General features: G+C 44.2%; 1 pseudogene; it reads right to left on the bottom strand.

Annotated features, from left to right (window-relative positions):
• Positions 1 to 874: 874 nt before the first annotated feature.
• Positions 875 to 2,405, bottom strand: LOC101107322 (COP9 signalosome complex subunit 2-like; annotated as a pseudogene).
• Between the last annotated feature and the right edge of the window lie 12,050 nt (positions 2,406 to 14,455).

The following is a 14,455-nucleotide window of genomic DNA, read 5'->3' as shown; positions in this document are numbered from 1 at the left end:
GTGACTCGGCCAGGCTGGAGTGAAGGAACCCGGAGACGAAGGAGGAGGCGCGCCACCTGACGGTATTCCGGGTTCTCTTTCATACTGGCTTTCCGACTCTCCAGACGGCCGAGCTCCAACTGTACTCATTGGAGGGATGGACCAACTCACCAGGAATGGCCACAGGATAAGGTAAGGCCCCAGGGCCAATCCCCAGGCAGGAACCTACCGCAGCGGGTGGAAGAAGAGACTGATCACCTCCTTGGGCTCCCAGGAAGGGAGCAACAGATTGGGAGACCTGGGGACTCAGGGTAAGGAAAGCATTGTGATAGCCTCTGATGATTGTGAGTGTGTGATTGCTGATTGAACAGAGTGAGAGAAATTTTTCTTTTTGGAAACTGCAAAACCAATTCTTTTTGCATATGCAATTAAAAACAATGAGCTTGTGAAAAGACCTGCCCAGGGGAAAGCTTGAAGTTAACCCTTTCCATGTCCTTGAAATACACAGCCAGCTATGCCTGAGACCTCAGCCTTAGGCAAATTAAAACTTCAAGCGAAGAAAAAAAGGGGTCAAAGATATATTTTATTTTATTTTTGCAAAATGCAGCAAACATTTTAATTTATACATGAGAAAAGGGTATGTTCAAAAGGGTATGCATTTCAAGTTATTGCAGGCTATTTGTGAGAGAATTTCTGCAGGTAAAACATGTTTAAATTTAACCAACAGTAGCATGTCAGTGTATCTAAAATCATGACAAAAATCTCTCTGGTCATGTTGCCCATGACAAATTACTATGATGTTGTATGTTTTAGGGCAAGATGTCAATACAGCATAAATTCCATGGCATTTTGGTTTTCTTCTGGAGATTAAAGCTGTTCCCCCCCCCCCCCCCCCTTTGGGATAAATGCAGCAGCAAAACACAAACCAGTTGATCAAAAAAAGCACTTCTGCCATAACTTCAACAATTTTCAGGACACATCAGCCGACAGTAGTTTTGCCATTCCCAGTTCTTTTAAGGGTTACATCTCTGCCCTGTTGCCTTAAGCATGTCTGTAAAAGCTTGTTCTCTGTTAAACCAGTTTACTGACTACAGCCTGGTTGAGAGAATTTAGTTGGTTGGTCCATTTATCTAGTGCAATATATCGGGCACCACGCCTCTTCTGATGATCCAGTTCAAGGAGTTGGTTGACTTGATCAATTTGGCCATGTACAGTGTTATCCAATATGCACCACACCGGCAAGCTCTCCACATCAGCTACATCTATGTTTAACTCCTTAGAAATAAAGGAATATGTATTCTCGTGTAAAGCTTAATTAATTTTATAAGCACTTGCGTTCTGATATTTCACAAAAACACTTCAGTGTGTTCCCTTATGAAAGGATCATCCATGATGTTGCTGTGATTTGTTTTCAGAATCTTTTCAAATTCAGTGATATCGTTACTCTGATAGGCACTTACTAAATTCATCATTGCTAGAATTTCTGGATCATTTTTGTAAGGTTTGACCTCCTGTGAATCAAATGGATTTATTCCCAATTTCATTAGCATATTTGCTAAGACTAAATATTTTAAGCAAGTGGTTCATCTTGGACTTCCCAATTCATCATAGTTCTTAACGACTTCAAAAAAATCAACATGTGCTTTTTCGAATTCACTTTCTCTCAAGTGCATTTTACCACCACATTCTCTGATAACTCTCATGATCAATGGATGAGGGATGGCAGACTTGATGTGAAGTGACTGTTCATAGAGTGCTTTAAGTTTTTTGTTATTTCTGTGCAGTGTATGTTTGAATTTCCAAAGCATATATTTCTAATAACTGTGTGCCTTTTTTCAAGTCATCTTCTCCATCATCAGTCTGGCAGGACTGATGTAACTGGCATAAAATTTTTTTGAAGCTTTCCATATTCCTCTCATTCTAAATATAATTTCCTCAGCTTTGTGTCTGTCTTAAACCACAGTCTGTCATTCTTAGCATCTTTCAAAGCTTCCAGTGTTGTTTCATAGAATTCCTGCAGTAAATTCATCTGACATAAAAAACCAGAATTCTGCTTAGAAGTAGAGATATAATCAAGAATAGAATTAATGGATTTTTCAGAATAATTTCTTGTGACAGCACTCTGAATATAGATCAATAGTTGTTTATATCTGTTCATCATTTCTGGAAAGTTTGTCAACTTGAAGTTAATCATTTGTTTCAGTGCTTTAAATCCCCATTCTCCTTTTTCACCTTCAAGTTCCAAAATCTTTTGGAAACTGCTTACTGCTGCTTTTGGGTCACCTTCTTTTAATGCTTTGGAATTATAGTACTGATTTTCCCAACCCACATTTGGCTCAGAATTACTATCTTCAGAGTATTCCACGTCGTAGTCCTCCTCCTCATTGCATGTGAAATCACTCTCCATGTCAGACATCTTGGCTGGGGCCCAAGTTCAGTTCAGTTCAGTTCAGTAGCTCAATTGTGTCCGATTCTTTGCGACCCCATGAATTGCAACACACCAGGCCTCCCGGTCCATCACCAACTCCCAGAGTTCACTCAGACTCACGTCCATTGAGTCAGTGATGCCATCCAGCCATCTCATCCTCTGTCATCCCCTTCTCCTCCTGCCCCCAATCCCTCCCAGCATCAAAGTCTTTTCCAATGAGTCACCTCTTCACATGAGGTGGCCAAAGTACTGGAGTTTCAGCTTTATTTTTTTATTTTATTTTATTTTTGGTCTTTTTTTATTTATTATTTTTGGAGTTTCAGCTTTAGCATCATTCCTTCCAAAGAAATCCCAGGGCTGATCTCCTTTAGAATGGACTGGTTGGATCTCCTTGCAGTCCAAGGGACTCTCAAGAGTCTTCTCCCAACACCACAGTTCAAAAGCATCAATTCTTCAGTGCTCAGCTTTCTTCACAGTCCAACTCTCACATCCATACATGACCACTGGAAAAACCACAGCCTTGACTAGATGGACCTTTCCTGGGACCCAAAGATATATTTTAAATCTCAAGCAAAAAACAATAAGATCTCAGTCAATCAGTCTGTCTGGATTTATGTATGTCTCACTATGTATCTTTTTTCTGATAATATCATTGAAGTTGTAAACGAGTTATAATTTAATTGGCCTAAAGAAAAGTAAGCCCTTACAAATTAAACAATTCTAAATACAAGAAAAATTAATCTAAATAAATTTCAGATTCAAGTGAACTGGGAAATATTCAGTGTTAAATATCTAGTATTAATGTTTGTTTGGTAATCTAATAAGAAAGTAGGATGTATGTTTTTAATAAAGAAAATGTAAAAAATAAAATTACATTTTATAAGGGGAAAAGAAAGTAAGTCTGATTTACAGGTAGCTGTTACAGAAAGTGATTAAATGGTTTGTGGAAGGTGGACCCTGAAAAAGTTTTGTGCATGGTTAGGACTGACTAAATTTAAAATAAATTTAATTAAGTTTACCTAAATGAGTTTAAGCTGGTGGAAAAACTTAAATTCTGCAAAAGATAACCCCTCATGGTTAGACTTTTACTATCTTGATATCTTTAAAACATGGTGATAGTCTGCTCTTAAATCAGGAAATTAAAAATAGATAAACAACAACTGAAAATCAAAGAGCCAGGGCTATGGGAAATCTAAGATGGCTGCTTGGCTTTTCCCAGTTCTCTGACAGTCCTTAGTTTTATTTGATGGGTTAAAGCCTTACATGGCTACATTGTTAATGCCCTCACAATGAGTTCTGAAAAAAAAAAAAAAAGAAAAAAAAAAGAAAAAATTATGTGTCACTAAGTATTAAGTTCTAGTTTTGTTAATTAAGGTGTGTGCTTACTAAGACTCACTTCTGAGATAGTTCCTTGTTATGTTATATTGCTAAAAGTTTTAATTAAGTTATTGAAAAGGACACTCTAAGATTGTTTCCAAAGCTTATCTCAATAACTAGTCTTTGGATTAAAGGTCAGATGCTCCATGATGTACAACCAGGAGATTAACACTTGGCTGTAATCATTTATAGAAATAGAGGAAAACAACAGAATGGGAAACACTAGAGATCTCTTCAAGAAAATTAGAGATACCAAGGGAACATTTCATGCAAAGATGGGCTCAATAAAGGACAGAAATTGTATGGACCTAACAGAAGCAGAAGATATTAAGAAGAGGTGGCAAGAATATACAGAAGAACTGTACATAAAAGAGCTTTAAGACCAGGATAATCACGATGGTATGGTCACTCACCTAGAGCCAGACATCCTGGAATGTGAAGTCAAGTGGGCCTTAGAAAGCATCACTACGAACAAAGGTAGTGGAGGTGATGGAATTCCAGTTGAGCTATTTCAAATCCTGAAAGATGATGCTGTGAAAGTGCTGCACTCAATATGCCAGCAAATTTGGGAAAACTGAGCAGTGGCCACAGGACTGGAAACGGTCAGTTTTCATTCCAATTCCAAAGAAAGGCAATGCCAAAGAATGCTCAAACTACCGCACAATTGCAGTGATTTCACACGCTAGTAAAGTAATGCTCAAAATTCTCCAAGCCAGGCTTCAGCAATACGTGAACCATGAACTTCCAGATGTTCAAGCTGGTTTTAGAAAAGGCAGGAGAACCAGAGATCAAATTGCCAACATCCACTGGATCATGGAAAAAGCAAGAGAGTTCCAGAAAAACATCTATTTCTGCTTTATTGCCTATGCCAAAGCCCTTGACATTGTGGATCACTATAAACTATGGAAAATTCTGAGAGAGATGGGAATACCAGACCACCTGACCTGTCTCTTGAGAAATCTATATGCAGCTCAAGAAGCAACAGTTAGAACTGGACATGGAACAACAGACTGGTTCCAAATAGGAAAAGGAGTATGTCAAGGCTGTATGTTGTCACCCTGCTTATTTAACTTATATGCTGAGTACATCATGAGAAACGCTGAGCTGGAAGAAACACAAGCTGGAATCAAGATTGCCAGGAGAAATATCAATAACCTCAGATATACAGATGACACCACCCTTATGGCAGAAAGTGAAGAGGAACTAAAAGCCTCTTGATGAGAGTGAAAGAGAAGAGTGAAAAAGTTGACTTAAAGCTCAACATTCAGAAAACGAAGATCATGGCATCTGGTCCCATCACTTCATGGGAAATAGATGGGGAAACAGTGGAAACAGTGTCAGACTTTATTTTGGGGGGCTCCAAAATCACTGCAGATGGTGACTGCAGCTATGAAATTAAGAGACGCTTACTCCTTGGAAGAAAAGTTATGACCAACCTAGATAGTATATTCAAAAGCAGAGACATTACTTTGCCAACAAAGGTCCGTCTAGTCAAGGCTATGGTTTTCCAGTAGTCATGTATGGATGTGAGAGTTGGACTGTGAAGAAGGCTGAGCGCCGAAGAATTGATGCTTTTGAACTGTGGTGTTGGAGAAGACTCTTGAGAGTCCCTTGGACTGCAAGGAGATCCAACCAGTCCATTCTGAAGGAGGTCAGCCCTGGGATTTCTTTGGAGGGAATGATGCTAAAGCTGAAACTCCAGTACTTTGGCCACCTCATTCGAAGAGTTGACTCATTGGAAAAGACTCTGATGCTGGGAGGGATTGGGGGCAGGAGGAGAAGGGGATGACAGAGGATGAGATGGCTGGATGGCATCACGGATTCAATGGACGTGAAGATTCACTCAGATAGTGAATTCCGGGAGTTGGTGATGGACAGGGAGGCCTGGCGTGCTGCGATTCATGGGGTCACAAAGAGTCGGACACGACTGAGTGACTGAACTGAAATGATAGCTAGAAGCCTTTTTAAGAGATAGTGAGCTCAGGATGTTAGGGTCAAACAGGATTTAGAAAGATAAGAAATAAACTGAAGAATGTTGCATGAGTTAAAATGTAATCACAGGTTAACTATAGGACACATTAGAAGAGGTAGATAATAGATGATAAGGCTGATTCTGAGAGAATCACTGAAGCAGGAACTCTGAAGAGCAACAGTGATTTATGGAGATAATAAGTCTGCCAGAGGGGGATCTGAAAATGTCAAACCTCTGGCCTAATGTTTTTGTAAAAGTATAAAAGAGAATCTTAAACTTGGAATAAACAGGCAGTCCAAAAGAAAAATGAGAGGCTGTCTCATCGCTGACACTGTTCACCTCTTCAGGTTGAATCCCTGGCTGCTGGAGTTGGCCTCTGGCACAAAAGATGGGGAGGAAACCTTTCGCTAGTTTTCAGTTATCTGTTATGCACAGGCTGCTGTGCAGCCTTTTGGTGTCCTGTACTGTAACAGAAGGTGCCGCCCTCATCAAGGCCTTTTCTTTGTGAGGCAGATGCTTACTTATGTCTACCTGTCAATTAGATGGGTATCTGCACCTTAGCCTTCCTCACTCCCCAGATGAGTATTGTCCCTAACAACCAGACTCTCACTGTACCTCTCACAGCACATACGCAGTCAAAAAGAGCCATCCAGTTTATACCCCTACTAGTTGGCTGGCTGGCTGGGGAGGCCTTACAAATAGCTATGAAAAGAAGAGAAGCAAAAAGCAAAGGAGAAAAGGAAAGATATAAGCATCTGGAATTTCAAAGAATAGCAAGAAGAGAAAAGAAAGCCTTCCTCAGCGATCAATGCAAAGAAATAGAGGAAAACAACAGGATGGGAAAGACTTGAGATCTTTTCAAGAAAATTAGAGACACCAAGGGAACATTTCATGCAAAGATGTGCTCGATAAAGGACAGAAATGGTATGGACCTAACAGAAGATGGGGAAACAGTGGAAACAGTGGCAGACTTTATTTTTCTGGGCTCCAAAATCACTGCAGATGGTGACTGCAGCCAGGAAATTAAAAGACACTTACTCCTTGGAAGGAAAGTTATGACCAACCTAGATAGTATATTCAAAAGCAGAGACATTACTTTGCCAACTAAAGTCAGTCTAGTCAAGGCTATGGTTTTTCCTGTGGTCATGTATGGATGTGAGAGTTGGACTGTGAAGAAGGCTGAGCGCCGAAGAATTGATGCTTTTGAACTGTGGTGTTGGACTGCAGGGATATCCAACTAATCCATTCTGAAGGAGATCAGCCCTGGGATTTCTTTGGAAGGAATGATGCTAAAGCTGAAGCTCCAGTACTTTGGCCACCTCATGCAAAGAGTTGACTCATTGGAAAAGACTCTGATGCTGGGAGGGATTGGGGGCAGGAGGAGAAGGGGACGACCGAGGATGAGATGGCTGGATGGCATCACGGACTCGATGGACGTGAGTCTGAGTGAACTCCGGGAAATGGCGATGGACAGGGAGGCCTGGTGTGCTGCGATTCATGGGGTCGTAAAGAGTCAGACACGACTGAACTGAACAGAAGCAGAAGATGTTAAGAAGAGATGGCAAGAATATACAGAAGAACTGTACAAAAAAAAGCTTCAAGACCAAGATATGCAGATGACACCACCCTTATGGCAGAAAGTGAGTTCAGTCACTCAGTCGTGTCCGACTCTTTGCGACCCCATGAATCGCAGCACGCCAGGCCTCCCTGTCCATCACCAACTCCCGGAGTTCACTCAGACTCACGTCCATCGAGTCAGTGATGCCATCCAGCCATCTCATCCTCTGTCATCCCCTTCTCCTCCTGCCCCCAATCCCTCCCAGCATCAGAGTCTTTTCCAATGAGCCAACTCTTCACATGATGTGGCCAAAGTACTGGAGTTTCAGCTTTAGCATCATTCCTTCCAAAAGAACACCCAGGGCTGATCTCCTTCAGAATGGACTGGTTGGATCTCCTTGCAGTCCAAGGGACTCTCAAGAGTCTTCTCCAACACCACAGTTCAAAAGCATCAATTCTTTGGCGCTCAGCCTTTTTCACAGTCTAATTCTCACATCCATACATGACTACTGGAAAAACCATAGCCTTGACTAGATGGACCTTAGGTGGCAAAGTAATGTCTCTGCTTTTGAATATGCTATCTAGGTTGGTCATAACTTTTCTTCCAAGGAGTAAAAGTCTTTTAATTTCCTGGCTGCAGTCACCATCTGCAGTGATTTTGGAGCCCCCCCAAAATAAAGTCTGACACTGTTTCCACTGTTTCCCCATCTATTTCTCAGGAAGTGATGGGACCAGATGCCATGATCTTCGTTTTCTGAATGTTGAGCTTTAAGCCAACTGTGTCACTCTCCACTTTCACTTTCATCAAGAGGCTTTTTAGTTCCTCTTCACTTTCTGCCATAAGGGTGGTGTCATCTGCATATCTGAGGTTATTGATATTTCTCCCGGCAATATTGATTCCAGCTTGTGTTTCTTCCAGTCCAGCGTTTTTCATGATGTACTCTGCATATAAGTTAAATAAGCAGGGTGATAACATACAGCCTTGACATACTCCCGTTCCTATTTGGAACCAGTCTGTTGTTCCATGTCCAGTTCTAACTGTTGCTTCTTGAGCTGCATATAGATTTCTCAAGAGACAGGTCAGGTGGTCTGGTATTCCCATCTCTCTCAGAATTTTCCATAGTTTATAGTGATCCACAATGTCAAGGGCTTTGGCATAGTCAATAAAGCAGAAATAGATGTTTTCTGGAACTCTCTTGCTTTTCCATGATCCAGTGGATGTTGGCAATGTGATCTCTGGTTCTCCTGCCTTCTAAAACCAGCTTGAACATCAGGAAGTTCACGGTTCACGTATTGCTGAAGCCTGGCTTGGAGAATTTTGAGCATTACTTTACTAGCATGTGAGATGAGTGCAATTGTGCGGTAGTTTGAACATTCTTTGGCATTGCCTTTCTTTGGGATTGGAATGAAAACTGACATTTTCCAGTTCTGTGGCCACTGCTGAGTTTTCCAAATTTGCTGGCATATTGAGTGCAGCACTTTCACAGCATCATCTTTCAGGATTTGAAATAGCTCAACTGGAATTTCATCACCTCCACTAGCTTTGTTCATAGTGATGCTTTCTGAGGCCCACTTGACTTCACATTCCAGGATGTCTGGCTCTAGATGAGTGATTACACCATCATGATTATCTGGGTTGTGAAGATATTTTTTGTACAGTTCTTCTGTGTATTCTTGCCACCTCTTCTTACTATCCTATGCTTCTGTTAGGTCCATACCATTTCTGTCCTTTATTGAGCCCATCTTTGCATGAAATGTTCCCTTGATATCTCTAATTTTCTTGAAGAGATCTCTAGTCTTTCCCATTCTTTTCTTGTCCTCAATTTCTTTGCATTGATCACTGAAGAAGGTTTCTTATCTCTTTTTGCTATTCTTTGGAATTCTGCATTCCGATGCTTATATCTTTCCTTTCCTCCTTTGTTTTTTGCCTCTCTTCTTTTCACAGCTATTTGTAAGGCCTCACCAGACAGCCATTTTGCGTTTTTGCATTTCTTTTCCATGGGGATGGTCTTGATCCCTGTCTCCTGTACAATGTCACGAACCTCATTCCATAGTTCATCAGGCACTCTATCTATCAGGTCTAGGCCCTTAAATCACTTCCACTGTATAATCATAAGGGATTTGATTTAGGTCATACCTGAATGGTCTAGCGGTTTTCCCTACTTTCCTCAATTTGAGTCTGAATTTGGTAATAGAAAGTTGATGATCTGAGCCACAGTCATCTCCTGGTCTTGTTTTTGTTGACTGTATAGAGCTTCTCCATCTTTGGCTGCAAAGAATATAATCAATCTAATTTCAGTATTGGCCATCTGGTGATGTGCATGTGTAGAGTCTTCTCTTGTGTTGTTGGAAGAGGGTGTTTGCTATGACCAGTGCATTTTCTTGGCAAAACTCTATTAGTCTTTGCCCTGCTTCATTCTGCATTCCAAGGCCAAATTTGTCTGTTACTCCAGGTATTTCTTGACTTCCTACTTTTGCATACCAGTCTCCTATAATAGCAGAACGTGAAGAGGAACTAAATAGCCTCTTGATGAAAGTGAAAGTGGAGAGTGAAAAAGTTGGCTTAAAGCTCAACATTCAGAAAAGGAATATCATGGCATCTGGTCCCATCACTTCATGGCAAATAGATGGGGAAACAGTGGAAACAGTGTCATACTTTATTTTATTTTGGGCTTCAAAATCACAGCAGATATTGACTACAGCCATGAAATTAAAAGACGTTTACTCCTTGGAAGGAAAGTTATGACCAACCTTGATAGCATATTGAAAAGCAGTGACATTGCCTTGCCAGCAAAGGTCCATCCAGTCAAGGTTATCATTTTTCCAGTGGTCACATATGCATGTGAGAGTTGGACTGTGAAGAAAGCTGAGTTTTGAAAAATCCATGCTTTTGAACTGTGGTGTTGGAGAAGAGTCTTGGGGGTCCCTTGGACTGCAAGGAGATCCAACCAGTCAATTCTGAATGAGATCAGCCCTGGGATTTATTTGGAAGGAATGATGCTAAAGCTCAAACTCCAGTACTTTGGCCACCTCATAGGAAGAGTTGACTAATTGGAAAATACCCTGATTCTGGGAGGGATTGGGGGCAGGAGGAGAAGGGTATGACAGAGGATGAGATGGCTGGCTGGCATCACTGACTCGATGGACGTGAGTCTGAGTGAACTCCGGGAGTTGGTGATGGACAGGGAGGCCTGGCGTGCTGCGATTCGTGGGGTCGCAAAAAGTCGGACCCGACTGAGTGACTGAACTGAACTGAACTAAACTGAAGTTCCTCTTGGGAATCCTCTGCAGTTGCATTATGGTCTTGGGGTCCTTGTTGAATTGGGATGGCGTACTCGGGGTTACTCTCAAGTCAGTGCAGGGGAATTGGGCCACATCTGAAATTGAGGTGGGGAACTTGGGATTCATCTTGAGTTCTGGCGGGAAACTCGGGGTTTCTCTTGAGTTCGACGGGGAACTCAGGGATCTTCTGGAGTTGCCTTAGGTGAGACAGGCCTCCTCCTGAGGTGCGAGGGGGAAGTCAGGGTTCCTCTCGAGTTGAAGCAGGGGAATCGGCCCTCATTCAAGATGAGGTGGGGAACACGGGATTCTTCTCGACTTGTGGCTGAAAACTCGGGCTTCCTCTTGAGTTGCAGTGGGAATCTTGGGGAACCTCTCGAGTTGCCAAAAGCAAGTCAAGGGTCCTTTTGAGTTGGGAGGGGGAACTTGTGATTGCTCTCCAGTCACTGCAGGGGAATTGAGATGCATCTCACATTGAGGGGAGAATCTCGTGGTTTTTCTTGAGATATGATGGGAAGCTCGGGGTTCCACTCCAGTTTCAACGGGGACATCAGGAACCTCTCATGTTGCCTCAGGGTAGTCAGGCCTCCTTTCTAGCTGCGAGGGGGAACTTGGGGTTCCTCTTGTGTAGCTGCAGACTCGAGAATTGGGCCACATCTCGAATTGAGGCAGGGATCTCGGGGTTCTTCTGGAGTTGTGGTGGGAAACTTGGAGCTTTACTTGCATTGTGATGGGGAACTTGGGGATCCTCTAGAGTTGCCATAGGTGAGACAGGCCTCCTCTTGTGGTGCGATGGGAAGTCAGGATTCCTCTCAAGTTAAAGCAGGGGAATCAGCCCTCATCTTGAGATGAAGTGTGGACCACAAGGTTCTTCTAGAGTTGTGGCAGGAAACTTGGGGTTCCTCTTGAGTTGTGACAGTAATCTCGGAGAACCTCCTGAGTTGCCAAAGGGAGTCAAGCCTCCTTTCGAGTAGCGAGGGGGAACTTGCAATCACTCTCGAGTCGCTGCAGGGGAATCTGGCGTCATCTCGCATTGAGGGGGTGATGTGGTTTTTCTCGAGTTGCAGCAGGAAGCCGGGGTACTTCTCAAATTGCGATGGGGACCTCAGGGAACCTCTTGTGTTGCCTAAGGGGAGTCAGGTTTCCTTTCAAGTTTTGAGGGGGAACTTGGGATTGATCTCAAATAGCTTCAGGGGAATCCAGCCTCATCTCGAGTGAGGTGGGAAATTCGGGATTCCTCTCGAATTGTGACAGGTATCTCAGGGTTCCTCTCGAGCTGCAATGGGGATGTCAGTGAACCACTTCTGTTGCCTTAGGGGAGTCAGGCCTCCTTTGGAGTTTTGAGGGGAACCTCGGGATTCCTCTTGAGTTGTAAAGGTGAGATAGTCCTCCTCTTGAGGTCCAAGGGGAAATTCAAAATTCCTCTGGGGTTGATGCAGGGGAATCGGCCCTTAACTTGCGATGAGGTGGGTAACATGGGGCTCTTCTAAGTTGAGGCGGGAAACTCGGTGTTCCTCTTGAGTTGCAATGAGTATCTTGGGGAACCTCTCGAGTTGCATTAAGGGAGTCACCCCTCCTTTCGAGTTGCGAGACAGAACGCGGGATTGCTCTCGAGTCACTGCAGGGAAATCGGGCCTCATCTCGAGTTGAGGGGGAACTTGGTGTCATTTCGACCTGTGGCAGGAACCTCTGGGTACCTCTCAAGTTGCAATAGGTGAGACAGACCTCCTCCTGAGGTGTGAGGGGAAAGTCACGATTCCTCTCCAGTTAGAACAGGGTAATTATCCCTCATCTTGAGATTAGGTGGGGAACCTGGGGCTCTTCTGTGTTGCAGTGCGAAACTTGGGGTTCCTGTTGAGTTGCGACGGGTATCTCGGGGAACTTCTGGAGTTGTGTAAAGGGAGTCAAGCCTCCTTTCAATTTGCAAGGAGGAGTGTGGGATTACACATGAGTCACTGCAGGGGAATCAGGCTTCATCTCGCGTTGTGTGGGCATCTTGTGGTTTTTCTCCTGTTGTGGTGGGAAGCTCGCGGTTCCTCTTGAGTTGTGACTGGGACCTCAGGGAACCTCTCATGTGGCCACAGTGGAGTCAGACCTCCTTTGGAATTGCAAGGGGCACCGCAGGATTCCTCTCAAGCCGCTTCAGGGGAATAGGCCTCATTTCGAGTTGTTGCGGGACACTCAGGGTTCCTCTCCAGTTGTGAGAGGGATTTCGGAGTTCCTATTGAGTTTCAACAGGGGAGTGAGACCTCCTTTCATGTTGTCAGGGGAAACTCAATGTTCCATTCGTGTTGCTTAAGGGGAATCAGGCCTTATTAGAGTTTAGGGGGAACTCTGTGTCCTTTCGACTTGTGGCAGGGACCTTGGGGTTCCTCTCGAGTTTCAATAGGTGAGACAGGCCTCCTCTTGAGGTGTGAGGGGAAATTTGGGATTCCTCTAGATTCAAATCAGGGGAATGGGCCCTCATCTCAAGATGAGGTGGTGAACAAGGGGTTCTTTTGAGTTGTGGGGCTAATCTGGGGGTTCCTCTCAAGTTGTGACAGGGACCTAAGGAAACCTCTCATGATGCCTCAGGGTTGTCAGACCCCTTTCGAGTTGTGAGGGGTACCTCGGGATTCCTCTCTAGTCTTTGAAGGGGAATAGGTCCTCATCGTGAGTTGAGGCGGGAAACTCAGGGTTCCTCTCCATTGCGACAGGGATCTCAGGGTTCCTATGGAGTCAGGCCTCGTCTCGTGTTGAGGCATGGAACTCCGCTTTCCTCTCAAGTTATAAAAGGGGTGTCAGGACTCCTGCTGAGTTGAGTGGGGTGGGGTGGGGGAAGTCGGGCTTATTCTAGAGGTGCAACAGGGGAGGCAGACCTCTCTTCATGTTGTGAGGGGGAACTCGGGGTTCCATTCCTGTTGCTGCCAGGGAATCAGGCTTTATCTCGAGTTGAGGGGCAACTTGGTGTTCTTTGGACTTGCGTCAGGGACCTCAGGGTTCCTCTCACATTTCAAGAGTTGAGACAGGCCTCCTTTTGAGGTGCGAAGGGAAACTCGGGATTACTCTCGAGTTGAAGCAGGGCAATCAGCCCTCATCTAGAGATGAGGTGGGGAACATAGGGCTCTTCTCAAGTTGCGGCGGGAAACACGGGGTTCCACGTAAGTTGTGACAGGTATCTCAGGAAACCTCTGGAGTTGCATAAAGGAAGTCAAACCTCCTTTCAAGTTGTGAGAGGGAACTCGGGATTGCTCTTGAGGCACTGCAGGGGAAGGGAGAATCTCGTGGTTTTTCTCGAATTGTGGTGGGGAGCTCGCGATTCCTCTTGTGTTGCATTGGGGACCTTAGGGAACACCTGGTGTTTCCAGAGAGGAGTCACACCTCCTTTCGAATTGCAAGGGGCTCCTCGGGATTCCTTGCGAGTCGCTGTAGGGGAATAGGGCCTCATCTCGTTTTAAGGCGGGAAACTCAGGGCTCCTATCCAGCTGTGACAGGGATCTCTGGGTTCCTATTGAGTTGCAACAGGGGAGTAAGGCCTCATCTCGTGTTGAGGCAGAGAACTACGCTTTTCTCTCGAGTTGTAGAAGGTGTGTCCGGGCTCCTGTTGAGTTGAGGTGGGGAACAGGTCTTTTTCTAGAGGTGGCAGGAAGCTTGGTGTTCCTCTCACGTTGTAACAGGTGAGACAGACCGCCTCTTGAGGTGCGCGGGTAAAGTTGGGATTCTTCTCAAGTCGAAGCAGGCAAATCAGCCCTCATCTCAAGATGAGGAGCAGAACACAGGGTTCTTCTTGAGTTGTGGCAGGCAACACAGGATCCATCTCGAGTTGCTGTGGGTATTTTGAGGAACTTTTGAGGTCGCATAAAGGGAGTCAAGCCTCCTTTCAA

This window comes from Ovis aries, chromosome 23 (assembly GCF_016772045.2).
Source record: "Ovis aries strain OAR_USU_Benz2616 breed Rambouillet chromosome 23, ARS-UI_Ramb_v3.0, whole genome shotgun sequence".
NCBI lineage: Eukaryota > Metazoa > Chordata > Mammalia > Artiodactyla > Bovidae > Ovis > Ovis aries.
The sequence above is the reverse complement of the archived record's forward strand: the minus strand, read 5'-3'. Positions and strand labels throughout refer to the sequence as shown.